The sequence below is a fragment of the Adiantum capillus-veneris genome, chromosome 6 (genome assembly GCF_014529385.1).
Source record: "Adiantum capillus-veneris isolate H3 chromosome 6, ASM1452938v2, whole genome shotgun sequence".
NCBI lineage: Eukaryota > Viridiplantae > Streptophyta > Polypodiopsida > Polypodiales > Pteridaceae > Adiantum > Adiantum capillus-veneris.
Genome location: NC_140936.1, coordinates 4,522,182 through 4,549,846, shown reverse-complemented (window position 1 = coordinate 4,549,846; position 27,665 = coordinate 4,522,182). Strand labels below are relative to the sequence as shown.

General features: G+C 41.5%; 1 long non-coding RNA gene across 1 annotated transcript; it reads left to right on the top strand.

Annotated features, from left to right (window-relative positions):
• Positions 1-24,421, top strand: LOC147455078 (uncharacterized). Its single transcript, XR_015188473.1, has 3 exons — positions 1-102; positions 320-724; positions 23,967-24,421. It is a non-coding gene; the product is annotated as an uncharacterized LOC147455078 (long non-coding RNA).
• Positions 24,422-27,665: the final 3,244 nt, after the last annotated feature.

Below are 27,665 nucleotides of genomic sequence, written 5' to 3'. Positions count from 1 at the left end.
GAAGATGTTGCTCAAGAAGGGTGAGTGCCTAAGAATTACAGATTGCAAATGATAAGATCGCACACAGAGAATATAGAAAATCAAACATTTCTGATTACCGTCGTAAGCAAATACAATACCTATATTGCTGCAGTTTCCTAGCGATGTTCTTCTGTGAAAAAGCTTCAATAGCTGATAAGAGCGAAAGCTAAAAAGATGACTATAGGCTCTGTGCTTGTTGTTTTTGTTAAAGTTCTTAGATAACATGTTTACACTTAATTATCTGATTTTAACCAGTATAGTGGCCTGATATTTTCTTGTTAATTTTATGATTCTCTAGGAGCTACATTCCAAGCTAACATTCTTAGAAAGAAGTACCTAAAACCATAAGGAGCCTTTCAACCAGGAGAGTGCTCACAATGGAATGGATATAAGGGGACCGTCCTGGTCACATGCTACTGGTTGCAGAAATGCCCAATCTTCACGGAAAGGATGTCAGAAGGGAGCGACAATTGAAAGCAAAGCAATGCTTTATTCTCCTTGGTACATCCAGTAAATTGGGCTTTCGGATGAAGATGCAACTGTTGGTATGTGCATGGGTATGCGGTTTGTATTAAGTGCAAGACATTCTTATGCAGGTCAACAAAGGTGTTGAAGCTTCACTTGTGCAATTATTTGATACTGGTTTTCTGCATGCGGGTCCACACCCTGGGAATTTGCTTTACACAAAAGAAGGGCAAATGGTGTAAGTTTCATTTGTGGGCCAGTATGAACATATTGTGTGAATTGTTTGGTGTTCTTCAGTAGACTTAGAGGATGTAGGCTTATAACTTAACGTTCAAGCTTTATTTTTGAAGTGCTTGAATTTGTAGTTTGTTAGGGTTAGCCAATCGGCTATACATCGATCAATGATAACATTCTACTTTGTAACCTTGCTCAAAAGTTTAATTCTTTCAAGAAGGGGGTATGTCACAACCTGATGACGTGGCATACCTCACGGACAAAACCAAACTTATAAGTTGTTCCAACTTATGGGTACCTGCCGACAAGGACCTAGGGACGCTGATGGAGCAAAAGACGCCGTGCGCACACTCACACACCCAGACAACTCAACACCACACAAGGAATTTACTTGAATTCCTCACATCACTCACAACCACTCAAGAGCTCCCTGAAAATTCTACCCACAAGCTCAATTCAAACTCTAAATGCCTCGACCTACAAGCCCTTGCCTGCCCGCAGACACTACAAGGTGAGTCGAGGTGATCGACACTTGAAATCACGCTTGATGGTGACCAAAATATACAAGAAAAACCATCAAAATCCCAAAAACTCCAGCCACAAAAGGCCACTCTCAAACCATTGCAAAAGCTTCACCAAATTCCACTCTGTTGGACTCTTTGGAGTAGCGCCAACTCTAATGGCACCGATACAGGGTCACATAGTCTTGCAGAAAGCCGTACCTTCTTCCCTCAATTCCTTGCACACACACATCCATGGAAATCTCAAAAATTCCATAGACTTTCTCAAGTGCAAAATTGAAGAGAGAAAGCTCTCATTCACTCCTTCACACACTCGAAAACAAGATGCGAATGCAATGGGACTGCACTAGACCACCTGTAGGAACCCTGCTTCCTCCCACACACAGAGAGATGAAAGTGCTCATATTGCTCTTCCAAAGTCCTCCCTCAGCCTGGACCATCACGGCACCGTAAGTGATGTGGCAATTTTAAGCCATTGTACACCTTTTTTGACCATTTTTTGACCTTTTTTGGCCAAGTTTTGACCCCCGGCGGGCATTTTTTGTAGGAAAAACTCCAAACGGACTCCAAAATTCACCAAATTTCGCACGCTTGATCCTCGATACCCAAAGAACTTTGCCACATCTCCACAATCTATTTTTAACCACTTCTAGGGCGGTGCACGCATCACCGCAGATCAGGCACCGTAAATAGACAGTTATTGCATGTCCCAAGCTTCTTGAGCGGGATGAGAGTACCCACACTTGTCGCTTGCATTATTTACATTCTAGAAAGCTCAAACACATTTTCTAGAGCCAAAAGAGGCCACCAAGAACCATATCCAAGGCCTCGATACCCTATCCAGGCACGTATGTGTATCTGACTGCCGGCACACACGCACGACTATTTACAATGTGCACACGTTGCATCTTGTTTCAAACTTGAAACCACCTTGCAAAGCTCTGGCTCCCAAATGCATGTATTTACATCTTTTTGTACATATGACCATGCATATAAATGCTACTTTGTATACGCCAAAAGCGGTCTATCATCATTGCCCATCCTCTAGGTAGAGCATTTATGCTCAACCAAGAGGCTATTTGCATCTGGAACCACATCCCTCGCAAAATATTTCTTCAATCGATACCCATTTATTCTGTAGCGCAAACGTTCACCAGACAATTTTTCCAACTCATAGGTCCCATTAGGGAATACATGCTTCACTCTGTATGGACCCAACCATTTGTTCCTCAACTTCTTTTGAAAAGTAAAATCCAAGCGAGAATCATACTTCATCACCAGATCTCCCTCTTTGATCTCTTTCTCTGGCAGGCTCTTATTCATTTTCTCCATCCTTGTCTTTGCTTGTTGAAGATAATAATCACTGGCTTTCTCTCTATTCATTTGCAACAACTCTAGAGAAAGAATTCTTTCTTGCAGCTTGTCATTATGCTCACCTTGCATTCTACACAACAACTTCAAGGCATCCAATTGTACTTGTATGGGCATAAGAGCTTTCTTTCCATAAACAAGTTCATATAGTGTAAGCTGTGTTGACACTCTATACGCAGTTCTATAAGCCCACAAACACTTTTCCAAGTCCAAGTCCCACTCTTTAGGATGCTCTCTAGCATACTTTGATAGCATCTTCACAATTTGACCATTGCAGTTCTCAACCAATCCATTGCATTGTGGGTAGTAAGGAAAAGAATGCCTATGCTGAATTTTCAATTTCTCCATCAGAGCAGCAACAAGTTTTCCCCTAAATCTTGGTCCATGATCAGAAATAATAACCATAGGAGCTCCAAACCCGCAACACACTTGTTCATATAAAAAAGAGGCCACTCTTCCTGCTGTTACATCTTTTACTGCTCTTGCCTCCACCCATTTTGTCAAATAGTCCACAGCCACAAGGATATACCTTTTACCATTGTTGGTCCTTGGCATTGGACCCATGGCATCTACTCCCCATTTTGCAAATGCATCACAAGACATTATAGCTTTTTGAGGCTCAGCCAAAAGCTTCCTATTTGCAAACACTTGGCATTCATGGCATGACTTGCACCAAAAATAAGCATCTCTCATCATAGAGGGCCAACAGTAACCTGCTCTCAAAACACGAAAGACAACCTGATCCTTGCCTTGATGGCCTGTCTCTTCATGGCAGTGCTCCAAAATCAAGTCTATCTCTTCTTTGTATGGCACTTTTCTCAAAATGCTATCTTTGCCATAAAGCATGAGATCCTCACCTACCAATGTGTAGTTTCTTGCTTTTGCAACTGTTCTCTTACGCCGAACCTTTGACATGCCCTCTGGACATTGCCCTTTACTAAGAAATACTTCTACATCTTGCAATGATTCCCTTCCTGCATACAAGGCTTCCTTGACCTTTAAAGGAGCTACGACATCCAACTTGTCCCTAGCCACCTCATCAGCTTCTTTATTCTGCTCACGAGGAACATGCTTAACTATATCTTCTCAAACTCATGCAAAAGCTTCTTGATGCCATAGAACCACTTCGTCAAATTGTCTTTCTTAACATTTCACAAACCAAGCAACTGATTCATGACTAGCAATGCATCCCCTTTTGCAATGACCCGCTTCAATCCAAACTCAACACACTGCTTCAGCCCAAGGAAAAGCGTGAGATACTTGGCCTCATTGTTACTTTCAACTTCATCAAGATCGTAAGCTCTAGAAAAGATTACATCGCCTTTTGGGTTCTTAATGACTACCCCACCACTTGCCTTTTGAAGAACTTTCCTGTATGCACCATCAAACATCATTGTATACGCATCTCTAATATCTACTTCCTCTTCATGATCATCCTTGTCGACCCTTGGGTAAGATGGAAGCTCCCCCCCATTATGTACCACTATGTCTGCCAAGTGAGCTTTAACAGAATGATCCACTTTAAACTCGAACTCATACTCTTGAAGCTCCAAAGTCCACTTTAAGATGCGCTTGCTAGGCTTCAAATGTTGTACTACATCCGGCAAAATATTCGATGTGGTGAGCACATAGAACTTTTGGGGCAACAGTTAGGTTTTAAACATATGACAAGCAAGAACCAAGGCGAATACCCACTGTTCCATTTCTGTGTAGGAAAACTCGCTTACATTCTTCATCTTGCTCTCAAAATAGACTGCCTTGAAGTTCCTTCCTTGCTTTTGTAAGAGAACTGACCCAAAAGCTATTGACCCCACACTAATAGATACATAGAAAATCGACTGCAAGTTGGGAGGACTCACTGTTGGTAAAGCACACAATACCTCCTTGATACCATCAAAAGCTTGTTGTATGTCTTCATTCCACTCAAACCCTTGGACTCTTTGACTCAATTTCTGGATAGGATACACATACTGACATAGCATCCAAAAAAAACGTGACAAGTACCTGAGCTTATGCACAAATGAAGCCAAATCCTTTGTGTTGCAGGGCGGATCCATAAGCAATAAAGCTTTAACTTTCTCTGGGTCAACTTCTATTCCATTTTGGGAAACCACATGTCCTAGCAGATGGACTCTGGCATGAGCAAACTTACACATCTTTGGGTTGAGTTGCACACCCTCTTGTTGAAGCCTTTCAAAACTCAACCTCAACTTCTCCAAATGTGTGACCCTTGAGCTATAACACCCAATGTCATCCATGAAAACGCGAATGAACTTACCCAAGTAGGGACCAAACACTCTATTCATCCATCCTTGGAAGGTAGCATATGCATTAACTAGCCCAAAAGGCATTCTTTTGTAGGCAAAACAACCCCAAGGAGTTATGAAGGTCGTCTTCAATCGCTATCAAGAGCTGAAAGTAGCAATCTGATTGAGGATTTCATATAGAAAGGGTAGTGGATAATGATTCCTTTTGTGGCAGCATTCAAAGGTTCGAAATCAACACATATCTTAAATCTTCCGTTCTTCTTGGGCACATAACAACTGGAGAGACCCATTCAGACTCCTCCACTCGAAAGATGAAATCTGCTTCCAAAAGCTTCGTCACCTCTTCATGAAGTGCCTTCTCATGAATGACCCCCAACATCCTAAGCTTTTGAACCTTTGGCTTGGCACCTTCTTTTAGATTGATTCTATGCTCGACTCTTTTAGCTCCTTGCAACTCTGTATATTCAGTGGCGAATAGCTTTGAAAACTCTATAAACATGTCTTCATACTCCTTTTCTTTTTCTGTCAAGTCCTCTCCTAGCATGCTCCTTACATTCACTTTGGCAGGCTCTACAATTGCTTTTGGACTATCCTTCTCCTCCTTGACCTTCACATCATGCATTGATGCTTCCTTTTCAACACTTATCCCAAAAAGATCAGGATATAATTGCATCAAGCCTTCTTCTACACTTTCTTCTGATGATGTAGATGAAGCATCACTATCGTATGACGTGGTTTCTGTCGAATCCGTATCTTGCATCTCCACTAGGGGCTGTGTACGGCTCTCGTGTGTCTTCATGTTGTAAACAATGGTCCTTCCTTTCTCTTTTTCGGGGATGGTGATCAAGCCCGTACCCCAATCCTCCTTAGCACCAAGGGTTATAAGCCATGGCCTCCCTAAAATGATTGGATAAATGTAGCAGGCTCCTCTTGATCGACCTTCTCCCTCACACTTGGATGGAGACAATCCATAAACTGACGCACCTTAAAGAATCCCCTGGAGGTACTTGGGATGCCGCCTCCAATTGCACCCAAAGTCCTTTGAAATGTTGCAAAAACTCTTTAAAGTTAGCATGAACATCTTGTTGTAAACCTCTCAATTTTGTCGTTGCTTCTGTTGCGGTTAGCTTCTTTCCAAACCTATCAAAAATTGCCAGCTTCACCTGCTCCCATGTTTGCTTTCTGTCTTCCTCTAAACCTTCAAACCACTCGCGAGCTTCTCCTTTGAGCGCAAGAGGAAATACATCAAGATTTACTTCATCATTCACAATGTGCATACCGTCCTTCACATCTTCCTTCCCTGTGAACACTGGCCGACTATAAGCCATCTCTTTGGAGTTGCTTCTCCCTTGCGTGAGTAACTCCACAAAATTTGAAGTCTTGCACCTTAACAAAACCACCACTTTTCTTCAATGAAGCTCGACCTTCACAGCAAAACCGCTTTACTTGGGTGCACAACTGGCAAATTTCCACTTCCCAGCGGGATCGCCAAAGGATGATGGAGCAAAAGACGCCGTGCGCACACTCACACACCCAGACAACTCAACACAACACAAGGAATTTACTTGAATTCCTCACCTCACTCACAACCACTCAAGAGCTCCCTGAAAATTCTACCCGCAAGCTCAATTTAAACTCCAAATGCCTCGACCTACAAGCCCTTGCCTGCCCGCAGACACTACAAGGTGAGTCGAGGTGATCGACACTTGAAATCACGCTTGATGGTGACCAAAATATACAAGAAAAACCATCAAAATCCCAAAACCTCCAGCCACAAAAGGCCACTCTCAAACCATTGCAAAAGCTTCACCAAATTCCACTCTGTTGGACTCTTTGGAGTAGTGCCAACTCTAATGGCACCGATACAGGGTCACATAGTCTTGCAGAAAGCCGCACCTTCTTTCCTCAATTCCTTGCACACACACATCCATGGAAACCTCAGAAATTCCATAGACTCTCCCAAGTGCAAAATTGAAGAGAGAAAGCTCTCATTCACTCCTTCACACACTCGAAAACAGGATGCGAACACGACGGGACTGCACTAGACCACCTGTAGGAACCCTGCTTCCTCCCACACACAGAGAGGTGAAAGTGCTCATATTGCTCTTCCAAAGTCCTCCCTCAGCCTGGACCATCACAGCACCGTGAGTGATGTGGCAATTTTAAGCCATTTCACACCTTTTTTGACCATTTTTTGACCTTTTTTGGTCAAGTTTTGGCCAATTTTGAGCCCCGGCGGGCATTTTTCGCGGGAAAAACCCCAAACGGACTCCAAAATTCACCAAATTTTGCACGCTTGATCCTCGATACCCAAAGCACTTTGCCACATCTCCACATTCTATTTTTAACCACTTCTAGGACGGTGCACGCATCACCGCAGATCAGGCACCGTAAATAGACAGTTATTGCATGTCCCAAACTTCTTGAGCGGGATGAGAGTACCCATACTTGTCGCTTGCATTATTTACATTCTAGAAAGCTCAAACACATTTTCTAGAGCCAAAAGAGGCCACCAAGAACCATATCCAAGGCCCCGATACCCTATCCAGGCACGTATGTGTATCTGACTGCCGGCACACACGCACGACTATTTACAATGTGCACACGTTGCATCTTGTTTCAAACTTGAAACCACTTTGCAAAGCTCCCAAATGCATGTATTTACATCTTTTTGTACATATGACCATGCATATAAATGCTACTTTGTACACACCAAAAGCGTACTATCAACGCTAGGAAATTGTAGCGGGGATAATGTGTCATGGTCTCTATAGTGGGTTCTCTTCAGTGCAATGTGCGTGAGATCTCACTCCAAGAGAATGAAAACACAGAAGACGATGAATAACAGAGCAAACGACACGACGACTCAACAGTGGAACTTGAACAACATGAAACTTGACTAACTCAAATAAACCAGTACAGACTCTGGCATGGTGGCACACTCAGCTCCAGCCCAGAACTCACGGGTACAATGATGGGGGTGTCAAGGCTCAAACGTGCAAGGATGGTGTAGACGGGATGTGCATGAACTCAAGATGCTAGACTCAAAAGGAATGACCATACAAAGTAGATGATAATCCCCATAACTCCAAACAGCTACGGATATATACAACCATAAAGAGCCACCAACGGCTCACAAATATCCAATCCAGCTAAGTCTATCTCCAAACTGTGGTCGTGTTGATTTGGCCCGCGGCGGCTAGACTACCACCCGTATGCCTGCCACGTGTCATTTCCCAAGCGAAAGTCCGTCCAGTGTGAACTCCAGTCCAATTGTAACTAACTGTCTGTCCCGTGCTCGTGACACTACAGCCCTGCTACAGATTGCCTGCCACAAGACCACTCACCGTCTCGGTGAGAGGAACACTGAAACTGCAAAAAGAAACTACAAGGCACTGCATATGCACAAAACAATGTTGAGTAGAGCAACCGGGTCTTGTCACCCAAGGAAGAACCCAAGAAAGCAAGGTTGGATCAAAATGTACCTACTGATCCGTTCCGTACCGTACGGACGTTATTTATGGTACGATCCGTACGCCGTTTTGTTTTTCTTTTTGGGGTGTGGGAAGCCTGTACAGTGCTGATTTAAAATAAAAATCCAAATCTCTTGCAATAGTTACACAGTATATGGTTGTCTTGTAAAACGTGTCTTTGAATGTCTATAAGTTGTTGGCTTCTCACTTATTTTTTATTGGAAATGTCCTAGAAAATTTAGTACTTTGTGGTTTTTTTACAAGAGTACATATTTTTACGTACGTGAAATTTTTTCTTGTACAGAACAACGTACAGTACGTACATATACGCCACGTACAGTACATTTGGTACCACCTTGCAAGGAAGAGATTCGTTGCCACTGCTGTACCAGAAGTATCAACCTCTGGAGGGGGAGCCATCAAATCAATGGATGGAGTCTGCTGCTAGACACTGCTCTGAACAAACTGGCTCCCTAGGAATGGAGCCGCCACCTGTTGCTCAACGGATGGAAGCACCTGTCCTGAAGTGTATTCAGGTCGTCTACTAACAAACCCATGGCGGTGTGCACCAACAAAGCCATTGCAAGGAACTCTCTGTGTTGGCTGCATCTGTGGCATGGGAGCGACTTTTGAAACCCCCGATGGTAGAATGAGAACTGCTGTTGCTGAGCATAACCTACAGGAGTCTGTGTAGAGGGTCCCATGAAATGTGTAGAAGTACCTGGGTGTGCATACCCAACATGAGTCTGTACCTGTATTCCCTGCCGTGTCCATCTATATCCCATACCCAGTGGAGCCTAAAATCCCATATCGTCGTGAAGTGGCATCTCCCGAAACCCTTGCACCTAAGCTCGGAGGTTGTTAATGATTTTAGACTTCTCTTGTAATGCATGGCGCAAAGCAAAACTAGTAGCATCTTATCTGTGATCGCACTCTCTGCGACACGCAGAGATCCTTCCATAGCTACATAAGTGGCTGAGTGGCGCTAGTGAGTAGCAACCAATCTCTCTACTCCAAGCTCAATGGTAGCAATAGCATGTTGGGACTCCTGCAATATCTCCTCAGAGAGCCGAAAGAGCGAGGTAGAGTCTGCCTCTGATAAGATCTTGCAGCGGTGTCTAGCGGGGTAGGGCTAGTACGTGGCACAGCTGGTGCACTCGTAGCATGCAAAGTAGGGGTAGCTGAGACAGGTGGAGTGGATGTACCTGAGATAGGTAGAGGGGAAGAGCGTGCTGCAGGCAGAGTATGAGAGGTAGTCGCTATGGTAGAGGTGAAAATGGTAGTAGGGAGAGGGACATACATTGGAGAAGTCGCAGCTGGGACATGCACAGTGTGATCTGAAACACCCGAGCATAGCACTGGCTCAGCAGAACAAGTAGCGGGAGCAGATGTAAGGTGCAGCGGAAGTGAATGTTGAACTTTGCTCAAGATGAGTGCTCCGGTGCTCAAGGGTTCCTTTTACTTACAATAGGGGGAGTCTTCCGTTCCTTTAGTGAGAGAGTGCAAATGATCACAAACAAAGTGAATTGACACTGTGAATGAAGGTGCTGAGACTGAGAGATAGAGAGAGAAGAATACGACACCAGAATGTTGTCAAACCCTCCTCTGAAGGCCCCATTCTCTATGGCGAGAGCGGTCTACTATCGATTGCACAATCTCTACAATGCTTGGACTTGCCCATGACGATGAGGACGACGACAAGATGGGCTGAAAACTGAAAACGCTAAGGGTTCAAATCTGCAGATCTTTATCTGCTCAATTTTGACTCTATGTCGATGAGGATGTCGATGGCGACGATGCGACGACGACGTGCTGAAAATGCAGATGCTGAAATCTACGTTTTCTGGGCTGAAACTGCAAACTTCGATGGATCTGACTGTGCTACGAGGATCTGCTGCTGCGGGAAGGTGAGATCTGCGAGGTTCGGTACTTGTTCTGCGGAGTGTCTATGCTGAAAACTGAAAACGCTGGTCTTCTTGTTGGTCTTGTCGCGAAGATCTGCAAAAACGCTGAGGTGCCAGGCTGATGCAAAAACGCTAGGGCTGAAAATGGTTCTTGCTAAGGAAAACTGCTAATGCTGGGGCTAATCTGCTGTGTCTTGTGGTCGCCGAGGCTGATCTGCCATGCAAACACGCCAAAGTTGTCCTGTGGATGCAAAACGCTAGCCTTGTTGTTGTGTTGCAAAAACGCTAGGCCTTGCTGGGGGGGGGGGGGGGGGGGGGGGGGGGGGGGGGGGGGTTCCTGCTGAGAAGGTGCCTGTTGAACCGAAGTTCTTCCTGCCTCTTCTGCCATAAATGCTAGCGTTAGGGTTTTCTTATATGTTCACTTGCTCAATTTGCCCTACCCAGTTCCCAACAAAAGTCACTTAAAAATAATAAGTGAAAAATGTCAAAAATAGGAAAAATAGGTCTATGCACTAAAAAAATGCTCCTGATGGAAATCTGAAGGTCATGCTGTGTACAACCAGAGGATATGCATCTAATCTAAGTGTTTGGACATGCACGGTTTGCGAATAGACTCACAAAAGTGCCAGTACACTTCCTATTCTAGAGTGACTGAACTGAACTGAACCCTTGTCATGAAGTAGCTTGTCCACGTACACGTAGGGTTAGATGTGCACGTGACATCCCCCTCCTTTTCAAAGTGAGGTACTGGTACCAAACTGTATGGCGTCGAGGGAGATCGCCAACAGGGTCTGGAATCCTGGAAAGGACTCTTTGCTGGCCCACGTTGATGCGTGGGTCATGCGATACTTGAACTTCATAAAGGTCTACAACGCTTGGTTCTTTGGGCCGCGCCGAAAGCGAGAAAGTCATATGTGGCTCCTTCAATGCTTCAACTTCATCTGGAGTCATGCGTCTACCTTCTTCAAGAATCTCCGAGGCTGAAAATTCCTGAAACCACTTCCAACACAAAAACATGAACATACCCATTCCATGTAAAGTGACTGGAAAAAATCTCCTCTTCTCTAAAGACTGTGCATGCAATGTAGATGAACAAATAGACGGAGTGCCAACCCGTTCACCACACACACGCAAACAATGAGATCGAATCTTGTGTTTCTGATCCAAATCAATCAACTGTGGCAAATCACAATGGACATGCCCGTGCTTGATGCTCAATCTTTCTTGTGTTCTTTCTAATAGTGTGTCATGCCAAGAAAGAGACATGGAATGTGACTTCCGTGACTGCAAACATTTCATCTTTCCATGAGTAATCCGCATACATCCGTGCTCATTCATGAGTAAATCGTGCTCATTGTACAATATGTCATGCCTATAAAAAGGGATCACATAAGGACGGTGACTAAAATATAGGAAAGCATCACGAATGAAACACTCGAACAATGCGTGCTGACTAATCATTCATACACATAATACTTCCTGTGAGGGTTCTTTGGACTTGGGCTCGAGAGGCAAGATCGGTTCTTCTTGAGGTATTGAAACTTCTTGAGGGGGTTCTTTGGACCTTGACTCGAGAGCTAAGATTGGTGCTTTGTGATTGATCATCTCTGCAATAAGATTAGCTTCACTAATGAAAGTATCAACTAACACATCATCCTTGTGAACAATTACATCATCTTCTTGCAAATCATCATGCTTGTGAGAAATCACATCTTGATCATGCAGAACATCATGCTCATCATTATGCAATCCTGTGTGTCATGCTTTGGAGAAAAAGAGACTGAGAGAGTCTCCTTTTCCCGAATCTCTTGCATCTGTGCCTGCACTTGAGAAAAGGATCGGAACAAGGGGGCTTTCCTTTCGTTGTACTCATGCTCTATGGCTGCCATTCTTTCTTCGTGTTCATGCTGTATTTTTGCTTTTCTTTTTGTGGTTCGTGCTTCGCGTTCTAACTTCCTTGCTTCACGTTCTGACTGCCTGTCCATCATCATCTTGTCGAAAGCCTCCATAGGAGTTAGTGCAATCCTTGGAAGAGGGTCAGAAAAACCTCCTTGGTGGGGAAATTCTTCTTCGCTTCTTTCATACGCACCACCTTCATGCAAAGTATCCATTCCGCTTCGGGTGATGACTATCCACGGAAGTCGTGGGTTCTTTTGGGTCTTGGGTTCTTAAGTGACTTGAGGTTCTTCTTTCTCTTGCAATCTGTGTCAGAGAAGGATCTTCTCTTCACCCGAGCTATACTCTTCCCTATGGGCGCACCCCTTGGCGGCCTTGCCCTCACACCAAGGTTGCTTTTTCCCACCTCACGTTGAGTGGCCGGCCGCTAAGTGCATAGTCCGCTCGCAATGAGTGAAAAGAGGCACAAGGGGAGGCTGGACAAGCCCTTATTTCTTGGGTTTCCTATCACTCTTCAAAAACACGATTAGGAATCGACACGCCCAAGAGAACTTGGGTTACGTGCGACCGCAACAAGCAAAAAAAATTCTGTGGTTCTTGTGGTTCCTTCCTTGAGTGATACAGAACACTGACAAAGCTTTGATACCAATGTAAGGTGCAACAGAAGTGAATTTTGAACTTTGCTCAAGATGAGTGCTCCGAACTGTGCTCAAGGGTTCCTTTTACTTACACAAGGGAGAGCCTTCCGTTCCTTTAGCGAGAGAGTGCAAATGATCACAAACAAAGTGAATTGACACTGTGAATGAAGGTGCTGAGACTGAGATAGAGAGAGAAGAATACGACACCAAAATGTTGTCAAAACCCTCCTCCGAAGGCCCCGCTCTCTATGGCGAGAGCGGTTTACTATTGATTGCACAAATCTCTACAATGCTTGGACTTGCCGACGATGTCGACGACGATGAGGACGACAACGAGACGGGCTGAAAACTGAAAACGCTAAGGGCTGAAAGCTGCAAATCTTTATCTGCTGAATTCTAAATCTATGTTGATGATGATGTTGATGGCGACGATGTGACGACGATGTGCTGAAAACGCAGATGTTGAAATCTGCGTTTTCCAGGCTGAAATTACAAACTTCGATGGATTTGACCATGCGGCGAGGATCTATAGCGGGAAGGTGAGATCTGCGAGGTCCGGGACTTGTTCTGCGGAGTGTCTATGCTGGAAAATGAAAACGCTTGTCTTCTTGTTGGTCTTGTCGTGAAGATCTGCAAAAACGCTGAGGTGCCAGGCTGATGCAAAAACGCTAGGGCTGAAAATGGTTCTTGTTGAGGAAAACTGCTAACACTGGGGCTAATCTGCTGTGTCTTGTGGTCGCCGAGGCTGATCTGCCATGCAAAAACACCAAGGCTGTCCTGTGGATGCAAAACGCTAGCCTTGCTGCTGTGTTGCAAAAACGCTAGGCCTTGTTGGGGGGGGGGAGTTGTGTAACAGACTTGGACACTTCAAGTCAAGAATCAATCGCGACAGCACCAAATAACCACATCATACAATTCACAGGTCACAATAGATTTGCACTGGCCCGGCGGAGTTCCGTGCCTAGAGATATTGGCCCCAAAGACTGGCGCCCCTTTTGGTATTTCTTTTTATATTAATCAGTTCAAAGTACAAGAGAGTGGGTCGGGATTCACTCTCAGACTCTGCGTCCAGATGCTCTGAGAAGTGAGGCCCTCACCACTAATTTAAAGGTTACAAGGGATGCCCAAAAGCAGAGCCCCAAAAGCTTCAAATCAAAAGCAACTGCTCTCTCTCTCTCTCTCTCACAGAGAGTCAAAACTTGAAAGCAAAAGCATTCTCTCTCTTTCTCATTGCGTAGAGAAAAAGCAAGATTTGCGTCGCTCATCATTAAAAAGTTAAAATTATTATTTCTAGTCTCCGCGATTTCCGGAAATTAGGGTTTTTGGCAAAATTAGGGTTTGCAGGAATTTTAGGGTTTCTGGCAGAAATTAGGGTTTCTGCTGTCCGTAGCCACGTCATCACTTTGTGACATACCCCCCTCTTGAAAGCATTGTAATCGACCGTGATTACCCCTGCAAAACCGACAAAAGCCATAAACCGTCTTAGCAGGCACTGACTGTTAGTACCTACGTACTAGGAACACACTTCTAACACATGTACAAAATCGACAGTCACATCACACGACATCACAAACATCACCAAACATCACAGGACATTCAACATTCATTCGGATCTTAGACCATGATTTATCGGCAATGTAGCTAGCAATCACATTTAGGTCCAATTAGGACCTCATCGATGTCCGATTGACTAACCCCTATTGCAACCATGTCTATTCGAGATCAATCAGACCAAAATGCTGCAGTCATTCTCGTCTATAAGTTCCTGCACTCAAAAGAAGTCAAGAACAAATCAGTATCATTATCAGGAATGCCATTTCATAAAGTCATCCAGCAGAATACTGTCAGCTCTTAGTATCTGTGAAGCTCAAAGAGACGTCAGTGACTTTAGTATCAAAATCAAGGCATCTATTGACAAAGGAGCGGAGTAACTCCCCTCTTGTGCATCCCACTGCACCAGATCTTCGGGCAAGCTGAATTTCTGGGTTCCGTTTGGGAGTAGACTATGCTAAACCAAAACATCGAGGTAAGGTTTCACAATCCGAGGAGTATCTGCTAGGTCCTCCTCCTCCATCCACTTCGCATCAAATGCAGGAGAGTTCTTGAACTTAACCAAGAACCGCCTTCGGACTTTACCTTTCTTCGTATCCGTATGTGCCAAAATCTGTTCAGGAACAAGGGTCTCCTCGTTTTCTATAAATGACTCATAGCCATGGACCCATCTCTTCTGGTATAGTTGACTATAAGAATGGGTAAGTACATGAGGTGTATCACCCAAAAGGGTAAAGAAGGGCACCTCTAATGACTAAGTGGCAGCTTGTGACACCTTTACACATGCATTTAGTAAGAGGGGGCGAGTAGCAGAGGTATGGGACTGATTTGGGCAACAAGGAACCTCCAAACTCTATATAAAGGGCATTCCCACTCAATTTTACACACACTTGAACACACTTGGGAGAAAGGAGCTATTCTATTGTCGCAAACAACTTAGTGACTATCGCATCAAAGATTTGAGAGATCAATAACACGCAAGAGAACTCCCTATGGTGGATCACACAGTCACGAAGGCAAAACTAGTGATGGTAAATGCAAAGGAAAGGACCCGATGAATGAGGATGTGCCACTTATCCCATGAAGTGATGTTATTGTTCATGAACAGGTAGAAAACTTATTTTTTGCTCAATGCATCATGAATAATTAGGAAGGACAAAACTACCTAAATATTGGGTCAATCCCAATTTGAAACTGCATCAATTGATCTTGTTAATTTTCTCTAAATTGTATTAATATGGAAGGATTAGTTTGAGGATATATTTTCTGAAGTAGGAAAGAAAGTTTTCCTAGTAGGAAAACTCTCGAACCTTCTTCATTCAAAATCCTGTACCAATATAGTCAAAACTCCCTTTGATATCCAGGGAGGAGGGCTTATCAAAGTGAATGCTAAAGTGGTGCATCTGGGTGCACATATCTTGCGGGTTGGTGCCCAAGATGCAAGTTAGTCATTGCGGGTTTGTGCCCAGATTGTAGGACAATTTAGTTGTATGGGCAACTAAAGACAACTAGAGTTATAAATTCTCTCCAAGAGGAGTGAACTCTTGGGGTTGGGATATTTTAATGAAGAAGGGTCATATGTTGTTTTTCTTCTACAAAAGATTGTTTTGGTGGCGCTTTGATCATATGCTTAAAGGGTTGTTTTAACAAACTTGTGATGGGAATCTTAAAAAGGAATTTTGTGTATGAACAATCATGTGGTAGTAATTAGAAAACAAGCTAAAAGGTGTGAGTGTGGGGTGGAAAGTGGGGGTTGGCTCAGGTTTCCAGTCAAGGATGGGTGCTCTCCATTAGTCGCGAAACTCTCCGCTCCTTATTAATAGAAGAAGCAAAACTGGAGACTCATTGTGCCAAGAGTCAAGAAGTCCCAATTGTACGTGCCTCTAAAAATTATGGGGAAAAAGGCATTTGGGGTTTCTCTCTTTTGGAAGGTGAGAACTAGGAACGTTAGATTCTTGTATTAGTTCATGCTTTCCTTGCGAGACAGGGCTAGAAACCCTCTTCAATGGTTCACACTCAAGTTACTTGGTGATAAGAGACCGTCCATTGGAAATCCATTTCTTCTTAACTATGCTTTCTCAAGCGATTAGGGCCTAGCGACCTGTCAGGTACCCTCCTATTTCCAAATGGATATGGTAACGGGGTGGGGACCTCACAAACACCCAAATCAACCATAAGGTGTCTGAGCCATACACACGTAACCGTATATGTGAAGACTGCCATGTACTCAGCTTCACAATTGGAAGTGGCCACAATAGGTTGCTTCTTGCTCAACCATAATATGCATAAACTGGCGAGCATGAAATAGAAACCACTTGTGGACACTAGCGTGTCAAAACAACTAGCCCAATCTGAGTCAGAAAAAGCATGTATATCTGGTGGCAATGATCCCCCCTTGGAATAAAACAACCCAAGATGTAAAGTTCCACTCAAGTAGGTATCATATTCTAATTGCATGCCATCCAATTTTTTTAATTCTGTGCTTCATCAAAAGACAGAGGTTCCTCAACATCACATAAGCTAGACACATCCAAAGCATAACAATATGATGCATAAGTTGCATGGCGACGATGAGTTGAACGAGTACATCTAGACAAAGGTGCATCCAATTTACTGTCACGTAAAGTATGTACCAGCCATTTGGGCATACCTCTAGCCTGCTCATTCTCAGCCCTTTCCACATCAAGTACATCATGTACATCTGCATCAATAATAGGTTGATCTATAACATTTTTAGAAACCCCCATAGGTTGTACATTTTCCTCATTTGAATTTACATTCAAATTTCCACAACTGAAAAGAGGCAACAAACTATCATAGATGTCCTGTGAGCTTATATTACTATCTCTAGAACATGACAACAAGGGCTAAACAAAATCTTCCACAAACACAACATCCTGTGAAACCAAGATACACTTTTTTTGTGGATGGTACAATATGTAACCTTTGCTTTCAGCACTATAACCAACAAAAATGCATTTGAAAATCTTATCATCCAATTTTCTATGCTGCATTTGTGGCACCAAAGCATAAACCAATCAGCCAAAAACACTCATGTAATCAATAGATGGCTTTCTATCATTCCATGCTTCATAAGGAGTCATGGGCACCTATTAAGTACATAAGTGGCACACATGATAGACTCAATCCAAAATGAATGTGGCAAAGCTTGGCTTTTGACCATACATCGTGCCATTTTTGTAAGCGACGTGTTTTTCCTTTCAGCAACACCATTTTGCTAAGGTGTTAACGGCACATACATTGGTGTTTTATCCCACAACTAGCCAGAAATGCATTAAATTCATGAGACATATACTCCCCCCTCGATTACATCAGAGGGTGTCCATAGTGTATTTAGAGACATTTTCAGCCATAGCCAGAAATTTCTTGAAGCACATAAACACTTTGAATTTATCTTTGAGCAGATATACACATGCATGCTTGGAGTAATTATCAATAAAAGTCACGAAATAAAGGTAATTTCCCAAGGACGGAGTTTGCATGGGCCCACAAACATTGTTATGCACAAGCTGCAACCTTCATGTAGCCCTTACTGAACCGTCCTTTGGAAATTTTGAATGTTGCATCTTACCCAAGATACAACCTTTCACAAGCATGCTTCACAGGTGCTTCAAGAAGCAGGAAATAAGTAGCCATATTGAAATTTTACAAATGAAGCAAACTATCAAAATTCAGATGTCCAAAACATGCATGCCAAAGTTTTGCATCCGAAACAGCCATTGAATTTGCAACTGCATTTGCAAAATTGTGCCCACGCTTGTCATACAAAAGTGAGCTTATACATCCCATGACATAAAAAATTCCAGATGCTACCATATATATGTGGCAGTGATGTGCGTGAACACACTTACGACCGTAGAGGCATTTTTTCTTTCACTAAGAGGTGTTTTCCCCCTATGCATTGTGTATACGCCCATCACTCTAGGGCTATTTGATCTTTTCATTGCACACTAAGTAATGCACTCTTTGGTGTGTGCCTTGAGCTTCCTTCATATTCTCCAAGCTGTGTGTGTTTCTTTGCAACCCTAATTCCAACAATTGGTATCAAACAGGTTGCATCCTCCCGGACTTAGTCGCCAGCAGCTCAAGCACACTCCAATAGCTTTGTCGAGCGTTCGCAGGTCGATTAATATTTTGGGTCAGCTCGTAATGCTCAGTCTGCTCAGATTTCTGATTCGGGCTCATTTCGGCCTTCGTTTCCAGTACAGTCAGAAGCATGCTATTTTGTCGTTTTGTGGAGAATTTTTATCAGTGCCATTTTTTTCATAACAAATCCCTTACAATATTCTACGATTTGTGCTATATAGCACGTGTTGCACCCGCTTTGTTTCTCCTCTAGCTCATGCATTGATTGTGTTGTCTGTGAAGTGCACTATTACTCCTCACATTTGTTCAGTGAAATCTACAAAACACGCTTGGGATATTCTGCTTGGTCTTTATGCAAGTCGCAATGAGGAAAAAATTACATTGTTGCGTAAAGAGATGGAGTTGAAGATGATGCATGAGGAAGGTGATATTGACACTTTCCTTGCTAGTGTCAAGGATATCAATGAGCAACTTATTTCTACTGGCAAAGCCATTTCTGACAATTCCCTTGTGCAGACTGTTCTTGATGCTTTGCCATATTCTTACCAAACTTTTTCTAGTATTTGGAGACTTATGACCCAAGGAAATCCAGTAGTTTTGTTAAGTTTGATGCAAGAGTCACTTTCCAAAAAAAACAGGACTAGACAACGTGCAGTTGAACAAGCCTTTATTGCTGCTCAAAGAAAAGGTGGTAACAGCAATGTAGCCACTTCTCATGGTTCTTCCTACAAGTTGTAAATCACTTGTTTCTAATACTTCTACAGTCATAAATTTGTCAAGGAATTTTGGAGAAAAGGGAAAAAAAAGATGTGTGCCATTATTGTAAAGCTAATGATCACTTGATCAAGCAGTGTCCTAAGTTGAAGGCCAAAGAGGCTAAGAAGATAGAGGCTGGTTCCACTACAAATTCTGGTTTCAATACAAATGAAGCTATTGTTGAGTCTTCTGTGAAAGGAGACTGTGATATTGATGTTGATGCAGAATGGGCTTAGTGCAGAGTGCACTTATGATCCTTCTCTCCATGATGCATGTTTGTCAATTGCTGCAGATGCTCATGTGTGGTACTTTGACAATGGTTATACAAAGCACATTACCTCTCAATGTACTTGTTTACCTCTCTTGAGGATGTCCCTCATGGGAATTCAGTCACATGTGCCAACAATGCCTCTTATCCGATCAACGGAGTTGGAAAGATTGTGCTTACTGTTGCAAATGGCAGTCTTTCACACTGTTGATGCATTGTATGTACCTGGGATCAAGAAGAATCTTTTTTATGTATCTGCACTTGCTAGACTTGGTCCTATAGTCAAATTTGTGGATGACAAATGTACCGTGCATGATCTCAGTTTTTGTGATGAAATTGTTGCATTTGGCATTTTATGTCGTGGGTTGTATAAGCTCACTTTGTATGAAAAGTGTGGGCAAGATTTTGCAAATGTTGTTGTAGATTCAAAGGCTGTTTTAGATGCAAAAAGAAGATGTGTTGCCATTATTGTAAAGCCAATTATCACTTGATCAAGAAATGTCCTAAGTTGAAGGCCAAAGAGGCTGGTTCCACTATAAATGCAACTTCTGTGAAAGGAGAGTGTGATACTGATGTTGATGCAACATGGGCTTTTAGTGCAGACTGCACTTATGATCCTTCTATCCATGATGCATGTTTGCCAGTTGTTGCAGATGCTTATGTGTGGTACTTTGACAATGGTTATACAAAGCACATTACCTCTCAATGCGACTTGTTTACCTCTCTTGAGGATGTCCCTCATGGGAATTCAGTCACTTGTGCCAACAATGCCTCTTATGCGATCAATGGAGTTGGAAAGATTGTGCTTACCGCTGCAAATGGCAATTCTTTCACACTTGTTGATGCATTGTATGTACTTGGGATCAAGAAGAATCTTTTGTCTGTATCTGCACTTGCTAGACTCGGTCTTGTGGTCAAATTTGTGGATGACAAATGTACAGTGCATGATCTCAGTTTTTGTGATGAAATTGTTGCGTTTGGCATTTTCTGTCGTGGGTTGTATAAGCTCACTTTGTATGAAAAGTGTGGGAAAAATTTTGCAAATGCTGTTGTAGATTCAAAGGCTGTTTTAGATGCAAAAATAAGATGTGTTGCCATTATTATAAATCCAATTATCACTTGATCAAGAAATGTCCTAAGTTGAAGACCAAAGAGGCTAAGAAGAAAGAGGCTGGTTCCACTACAATTGCAGCTTCTCTGAAAGGAGATTGTGATGTTGATGTTGATGCGGAATGGGCTTTTAGTGCAGAGTGCACTTATGATCCTTTTATCCATGATGTATGTTTGTGAAGGTTGTATCTTAGGTAAGATGCCATGTTTGAAGTTTCCAAAGAATGGTTTAGTTAGGGCTACATGTAGGTTGCAGCTTGTGCATAGTGATGTTTGTGGGCCCATGCAAACTCTGTCCTTGGGAAATTACCTTTACTTCATGACTTTCTTTGATGACTACTCCAGGCATGCATGGGTGCATCCACTTAAAGAAAAGTTTGAAGTGCTTTTGTGCTTCGAGCAATTTCTAGCAATGGCTGAGAATGTCTCAAAATGTACTACGGGCACCCTCTGTGTAGATCAAGGGGGGGAGTATATGTCTCATGAATTAAATGCATTCCTGGATAGGCGTGGGATAAACAGTGCCGTATAAGTCGCAACAAAATGGTGTTGCTGAGAGAAAAAAACAGTCACTTACAAAATGGCACAATGCATGGTCAAAAGTCAAGCTTTGCTACATTTGCTTTGGCTTGAGGCCATCATGTATGCCACTTATGTACATAACAGGTTTCCTACAAAAGCTTTCCAATCTATGACTCCATATGAAGCATGGCATGATGGAAAGCCTTCTATTGAGCACATGCGTGTCTTTGGTTGTTCGGCATATGCTTTGATGCCACAAACACAACGCAAAAGGTTGGATGATAAGGCTGTCTAATGTATTTTTGCTGGTTATTGTGCTCAAAGAAAAGGTTACTAGTTGTATCATCTGTAAGCAAAGTGTATCTTGGTTTCACGAGATGTTGTGTTTGTGGAAGATTCAGTTCAACCCTTGCTCTCATGTACTAGAGACAGGTCACAAAAAATTTACAACACTTTGTTGCCTCTTTTCAATGGTGGAAGTTTGAATGTAATCTCCAATGAGGCAAATGTACAGCCTATGGGGGCTTCTGAGAATGTTACATATCAACCTATTATTGATGCAGATGTACATGATGTACTTTGATGTGGAAAGGGCTAAGAATGAGCAGGCTAGAGGTATGCCTAAATGGCTGGTGTATACTTTTCGTGATAGTAAATTGAATGCACCTTTGTCTAGTCATATTCGTTCAAGTTCTAGTCATGCATCTTATGCATTAGATTGTTATGCTTTGGCTGTGTCAAGTTTATGTGATGTTGAGGAACCTCTGTCTTTTGATGAAACACGGAATTTGAAAAATTGGATGGCTGCCATGATATAAGAGAGAGTTGTGTCAAATTCACACGGGAGGATCTGGCATTGATAGTTGAAGGTGCCGACCTAAAATTAAAACGTCACGTCTGGCAGAGAAAGATGCAAAAATAACACGATTGCTTGAAGCAATCCAAACACCTCAAGCATACCAAGCCTGAATGGAAAAAATTATTCATCACTTAAGACAAGATGTTCAAAATTTGACACAATGAGTGAATCCTTCACCTGTACAAGGGACAGACATCAATCACCTTGTTTTACATCTAGAGTTAGTTCCCATGTCACAGTCACATGCATCTTCATCTTCTCAGTGTCCAGTATGCTACAAGAATTTTGACGGATGGAGTGGATATTATACATTCGCATGTATTATCACATGGTGTGTTTAATTTTTTTTAATGTAAAACAATAGCCAATGTGGAATCTATCCATAAGGGATTCCACAAGGGATATATTATATGTTTGCATGGAAAATGAGTACAAATTCAAGAAAGTCCTTCTAGATACTCCTAGCACAAATTAGAAATCTATTTAGTGATGAAGATGCGGGCTCTGAGCACAACAATTGATAGTAGAAGATATTGTATTTTTTCTTCTGAGAATCATTGTATACAATCAAAACACATTGAATAAAATCTCTTGAATTTCATAATTGCAATCTTTATTCTACTCTCAAGCTACATTGAATCTATGTAGTAGTTATTTTGTTTTGAGTCTGAGTATTGTGGGTCTTACTAGAACTAAATTTCCACATCTATTGTCAGGTTCTCTTGGATTTTGTCTATAGTGCATTGAGATACACCAACATTGAACTCTTCTTTGTATTTGTTTTGATAAGCATACAGCGAGATAGGCATTTCTTCCTTGTAGTCATCACTTTCGATGTGATGCATTATCTTTTCGTTGCAAAATATGTAAATTAATTTTTTCGCTCTGCTTGCCAATAATCTCTTTTGAATAGTGCTATGAACATACTTGTTCATACTCCAGTTTCTCTCCAAGCTTGAGTTTGTTGCACATTGCACTAATACTTTCATTGCAAGAGGACGTAAGGTTGAGTAATGCTCTCCACCATGCATCATCCACCACTTCCATCTGGGTTTCTCTTTTGTCATTGACTGTACAAAGTCGTTTACAAAAGGTCCTTCTTTAAAATTAAATGCACTCATTTCTTTGATACAATCAATTTAATCGTGAACATTAGAGAAGAACGTATTGACTTCGTGATAGAAATCATTGACTGCCTCTACTATGGATTGAGCATGTAAGCCACACTATGGAGTGGACTATGAGCACTCTTCCACCTTGCATGAAAGTACTTGGCCAAAATTCTTTGTTGTTTTTCAAAGAATGGTAGTCGCCACTTCACACACTCTTTTAACTCCTCGGGAGTTCTTGAATTTCTTGGTCATGAGTATAGACTAGGCAAATGTGGTGCTTAGTCAAGAGTGTTTATATGGGTCAGTATCGTCATTAAAGCATAGTTATGAGCACAATAGTTTTATGCTTGAATCTAATGGCACGTACATGATGTTGTTGGGGGAGAACAATGTTCCTTCCTCGCTAACTATTTGTGTCATTGACAAGCTTATGAAGCTCTCTCAGTCAAGATGAAATAGAAGCTCTTTTTGTGTTGCTCGCTATGTCATTTTTTGTCAAATGTTGATAATGTTTCAAATGATAGTTCCTCAATGCCGCATTCTTCTCTCTCATATATTCCATCTATGGCTACTTCTCTATTGCTGTAATAAGAAAATGATGCTAGTAAATTAAAAGAATTATTAATGGAATACAAGGATGTGTTTCTATATGATTTTCCACCAAGGTTACCGCTAACACGTGTTGTGTAACATAGCATAGACGTGGTTGCAGTAAGTCAATAAGTAAACCACCCTATAGAATGAGTCATTTTGAGGCTATTGAGGTTGATTTTTTGACTATCTTAGTAGAGGGAAAATATAAATTCTTTATGAATGTCATGATAATCCTAGTGTAGGGTACAGAGGCATAAAGAAAACGTATGCACTCACACAAACAATTTTATTGGTCAGGTTATGAGTATGTTCAATACTATGTTTTGCATTGCCCAAAATGTCAAATTAATGAAGTGGAGCATCTGAAAGGAGGAAGTCTCTTGCATCCCTTTGGAGAATCCCAATGGTAAATGAGAAAGTATGTCTATGGATTTGATTGTGGGATTACCAACCATTGTACGAGTTCATGACTCAATATGGGTGATAGTAGATCGGTTGACTAAACTTTACAAATTTATTCCAACCAAGTCCACAATTAGAACTCCACAGTTAGTCAAGTTATTTTGGACAATTTGTATATAGACTATATGGGTTGTCTTATAATATTGTGAGTGATCATGATCCCAAGTTTAGCAGCCATTTTTGGAGGGTTGTGTTTAAACAGTTGGGTGCACAACTCGACATCAATATCATAGATCATCTAAAAATAGATGGTCATACTGAACATGTTTATTAAGTTCTAAAGGATATGCGTAGAGCATACATTAGCAAAAAACAATCCAATTGAAAAGATTATCTTACTATTCTTGAGTTTGCTTATAATAGTGCAAAGCATGCCACGATTGATTTAGTCCTTTTTCATACTTATGTATGGTCTTCAAACTAGATCACCAGCTTATGGAGGGGTTGGTAACTGAGAAACTTCATCAGCTCAAGGATTTTTTCCAAGACCACATGGTTATGTTGAAACGTGCTCGTCAAAATGTTTGACAAGCACAAGATAGATAATAAAAATATGCTTATGAGAAATGTCGGCAAGTAACCTTCATGGAAGAAAGAGGTATTTTTATGTGTGTCAGAACATTCAAAAAGTTTCAAAACTGGACCAACACCTAAATTATCTTCAAGATATTGTGGGCCTTTTAAAATACTCAAGCAAGTTGGAGATATGGCTTACAAACTCTCATTACCTATGCACTCTTTGTATTCATTAGGCTTTTCATGTAATTCGTTTACAAAAAACTTGCATATGGATAACAATGTTATTGATCGACAAATTTTGGTTGATTTCATTGAACCTCCAACCCAGTTGCATGAACTTGAGTGCATTCTTGAATATCATGATTTACATACTCTGTAAAATGCATGTCGATGGTGGGAATATACCTTAGCAAGGAATTAGAGCATTAACTATGCCCTAGGAATAATTAATTACAGTTATCATGATAATTGTACAATGCATAGTCAATCAGAGGCCCAATCTAGTGCCTATATTTAGGACCCATTACTCATTTTTTGGGACTACTATCACGGTTATTGTTTTTTCTATTAGTCATTTTGGAGTCTAGTTCTACTCTTTCTCCTCTTTGGCATTATGAGCATTACTTGGCTCTCATTGTTGTTCTTGATACTAGTTGTACACTCATTATCTAGATATATATTCCTCTTCTAGTCTCAGTCTTGCTTCCATCTCTAGTTCAGTCTCGTTGCAAGATTGTATATATGAAATCTGCTTGTATGATTTGATTTGACTAACTCTAACATTCCAACATAGAATATTAATTGGAAGTGATTATTTCATTCCATTTGGCAATCACTATGCTGAGTTAAATAGCTCTTGACAAAGAATCTATCTCCCATTTGGGGTTTGGAGTTAGCTAAAATTCAATCATGCCACCTAGAAGTGTTAGACATGGACGAAGACCCACAATGAGATTCATGGAGGAACAAGATCATTTCAATACCATACTAGAGGAGTTGGAGCAAGGCTTTGACACTGACATTGAACCTAGGAATGAGATGGATGCAAACTTGGAGTAGAGGAACATTGATGAGCTGGAGGATTCCTATTATTCTAGTCAGTCTAGGAAAAAGGCATTTGGAATGAGCAGAGAGGCACTCTTGCTTAAGTGGATTCTAGAGGAAGGATGAGGGTAAGGGCCAAAAGTAGACCAAGGATAGTGAAGGCAACAAAAAGTTCCATGGATCAACACAAAGGAAGTCAAAGGGGAAGCTTGAGCTAGATATCATTATTGAGATAGATGATAATGACAAGTGAGATGCCAACACAGTTTGTTACAGTAAAGGTCCAACCAAAGATAGGAAATTATTTTCAAAGGAAAAATTCAGACATCACATATTGTTCCATTGACTTGGAAATAGAATTTCTGGTGTTCAAAGGGGGGGAAAAGGATTAACTTGATATGCATATTTAGGCATGTGAGCAGTATGTTGAGCTAAAGGATATTGATTAAGATGAGTGAGGTGAATACTTCCCACAAACACTAAAGATGCATCAAGAAAATGGTATTATAATTACCTTGCATGCCAACTCAAAACCTACAGTAAGTTGATCAAAGCATTTGGGCCTATAATTTTTTGAGCAGCATGCTAAGTTAAAGGATATTGATTAAGATGAGTGAGGGGAATACTTCCCACAAACACTAAAGATGCAGCAAGAAATTGGTATTATAATTACCTTGCATGCCAACTCAAAACCTCCAGTAAGTTGATCAAAGCATTTCACCTAGAATTTTTTGATAATAGGTGAGATGAGGACATTTTTGTGAATTAGACAAAATCAAGCAAGGGAAACGAGTTATATAGAAAGATCAAAGAACTGACGAGACAATTTCGTGACCTCCCTATCATAAAAGAGACTAAGGTCTTGGTTCCTCAATGGATTTAGAAGTAAGAATCTTAGGGAACAAGAGGTTCCAATGGCCAACCAAAAAGATTAATGAGAGTTGTTCTAGAAAGCACTAAAACTTGAGCAGCAAGAGAAGAAAGAAAAGGGTCATAAGGGAAAACGAGATTCCTATGATAGTGGCACATCAATTGAGGAATCAAAATCAAGTTTCAATTCCATTTCATCTTATTGCAATTTCGATAATCGGGTGAAAGGCAAAAGGAGGGGGTCATGGATACAAAAGCTTGAGAAAATGTCAAATTAAATAGCTAAAATATCCAAGACCAAACCCTCACTCGAGAAGATGGAGACTTGGTGTTTAGAATGTCAATCTAAGGATCACAAGTTAATTGAATGTACTCAATGTACATATTCTAAAGCATATGGGCATGTCTAGAGTATTCCTTTGCAGGATCAAAATCCATCACTTCAAGAAGGGTTAAGATTTGTCGATGATTTCTTTGACCAACCCAAAGGTGATCAAAATAGAGGAGCATCTGTCTCTAGAGATATTGAGGCAAGTACAAGTGTTGTACCTAGAAAAGGAAGGTATCAGGGGGGAAATGGCCAAGGACCCTGCCCTTACATCAGAGGCATCCTCTTGTATAATTCATCTTAAGGATAACAAATACATATCACTCGTGGATCCTCATTTGAGCAACAACATTGTTTTGAAGTAGGTAGATACTCTACTCAATGATTGAGGGGAATATTCTTCTGCAAGAGTGTTTCCTACTATTAGCCCACACATATTTATGTATTAGATGGCTAGTTTGTGTGGTGCTTGGATGACATCATTCATTAAATTTTCAATAGGAACTTAACGCACATACTAGATAAATTGTTGAAGCTGGATGCAGAAAAACGGCTATGTTAGAGTAGGAGGTAGTACAGCAAAGGAGGAAGCATTTGCATGATAGTAAAATAAACGTTCAAGGGTGCAAAAAGGGGATTGTATTTTCACTCTATCAGTCAAAGTTAGGCCCAAAGAAGTTAATTGGGTCTTCTCTAATGTCACAATAAAGCTTAAGGAGTTATCAGGCTTATTGTTGCCAAGAGTCTATAATGGAGATAGAATCAAGCTATAC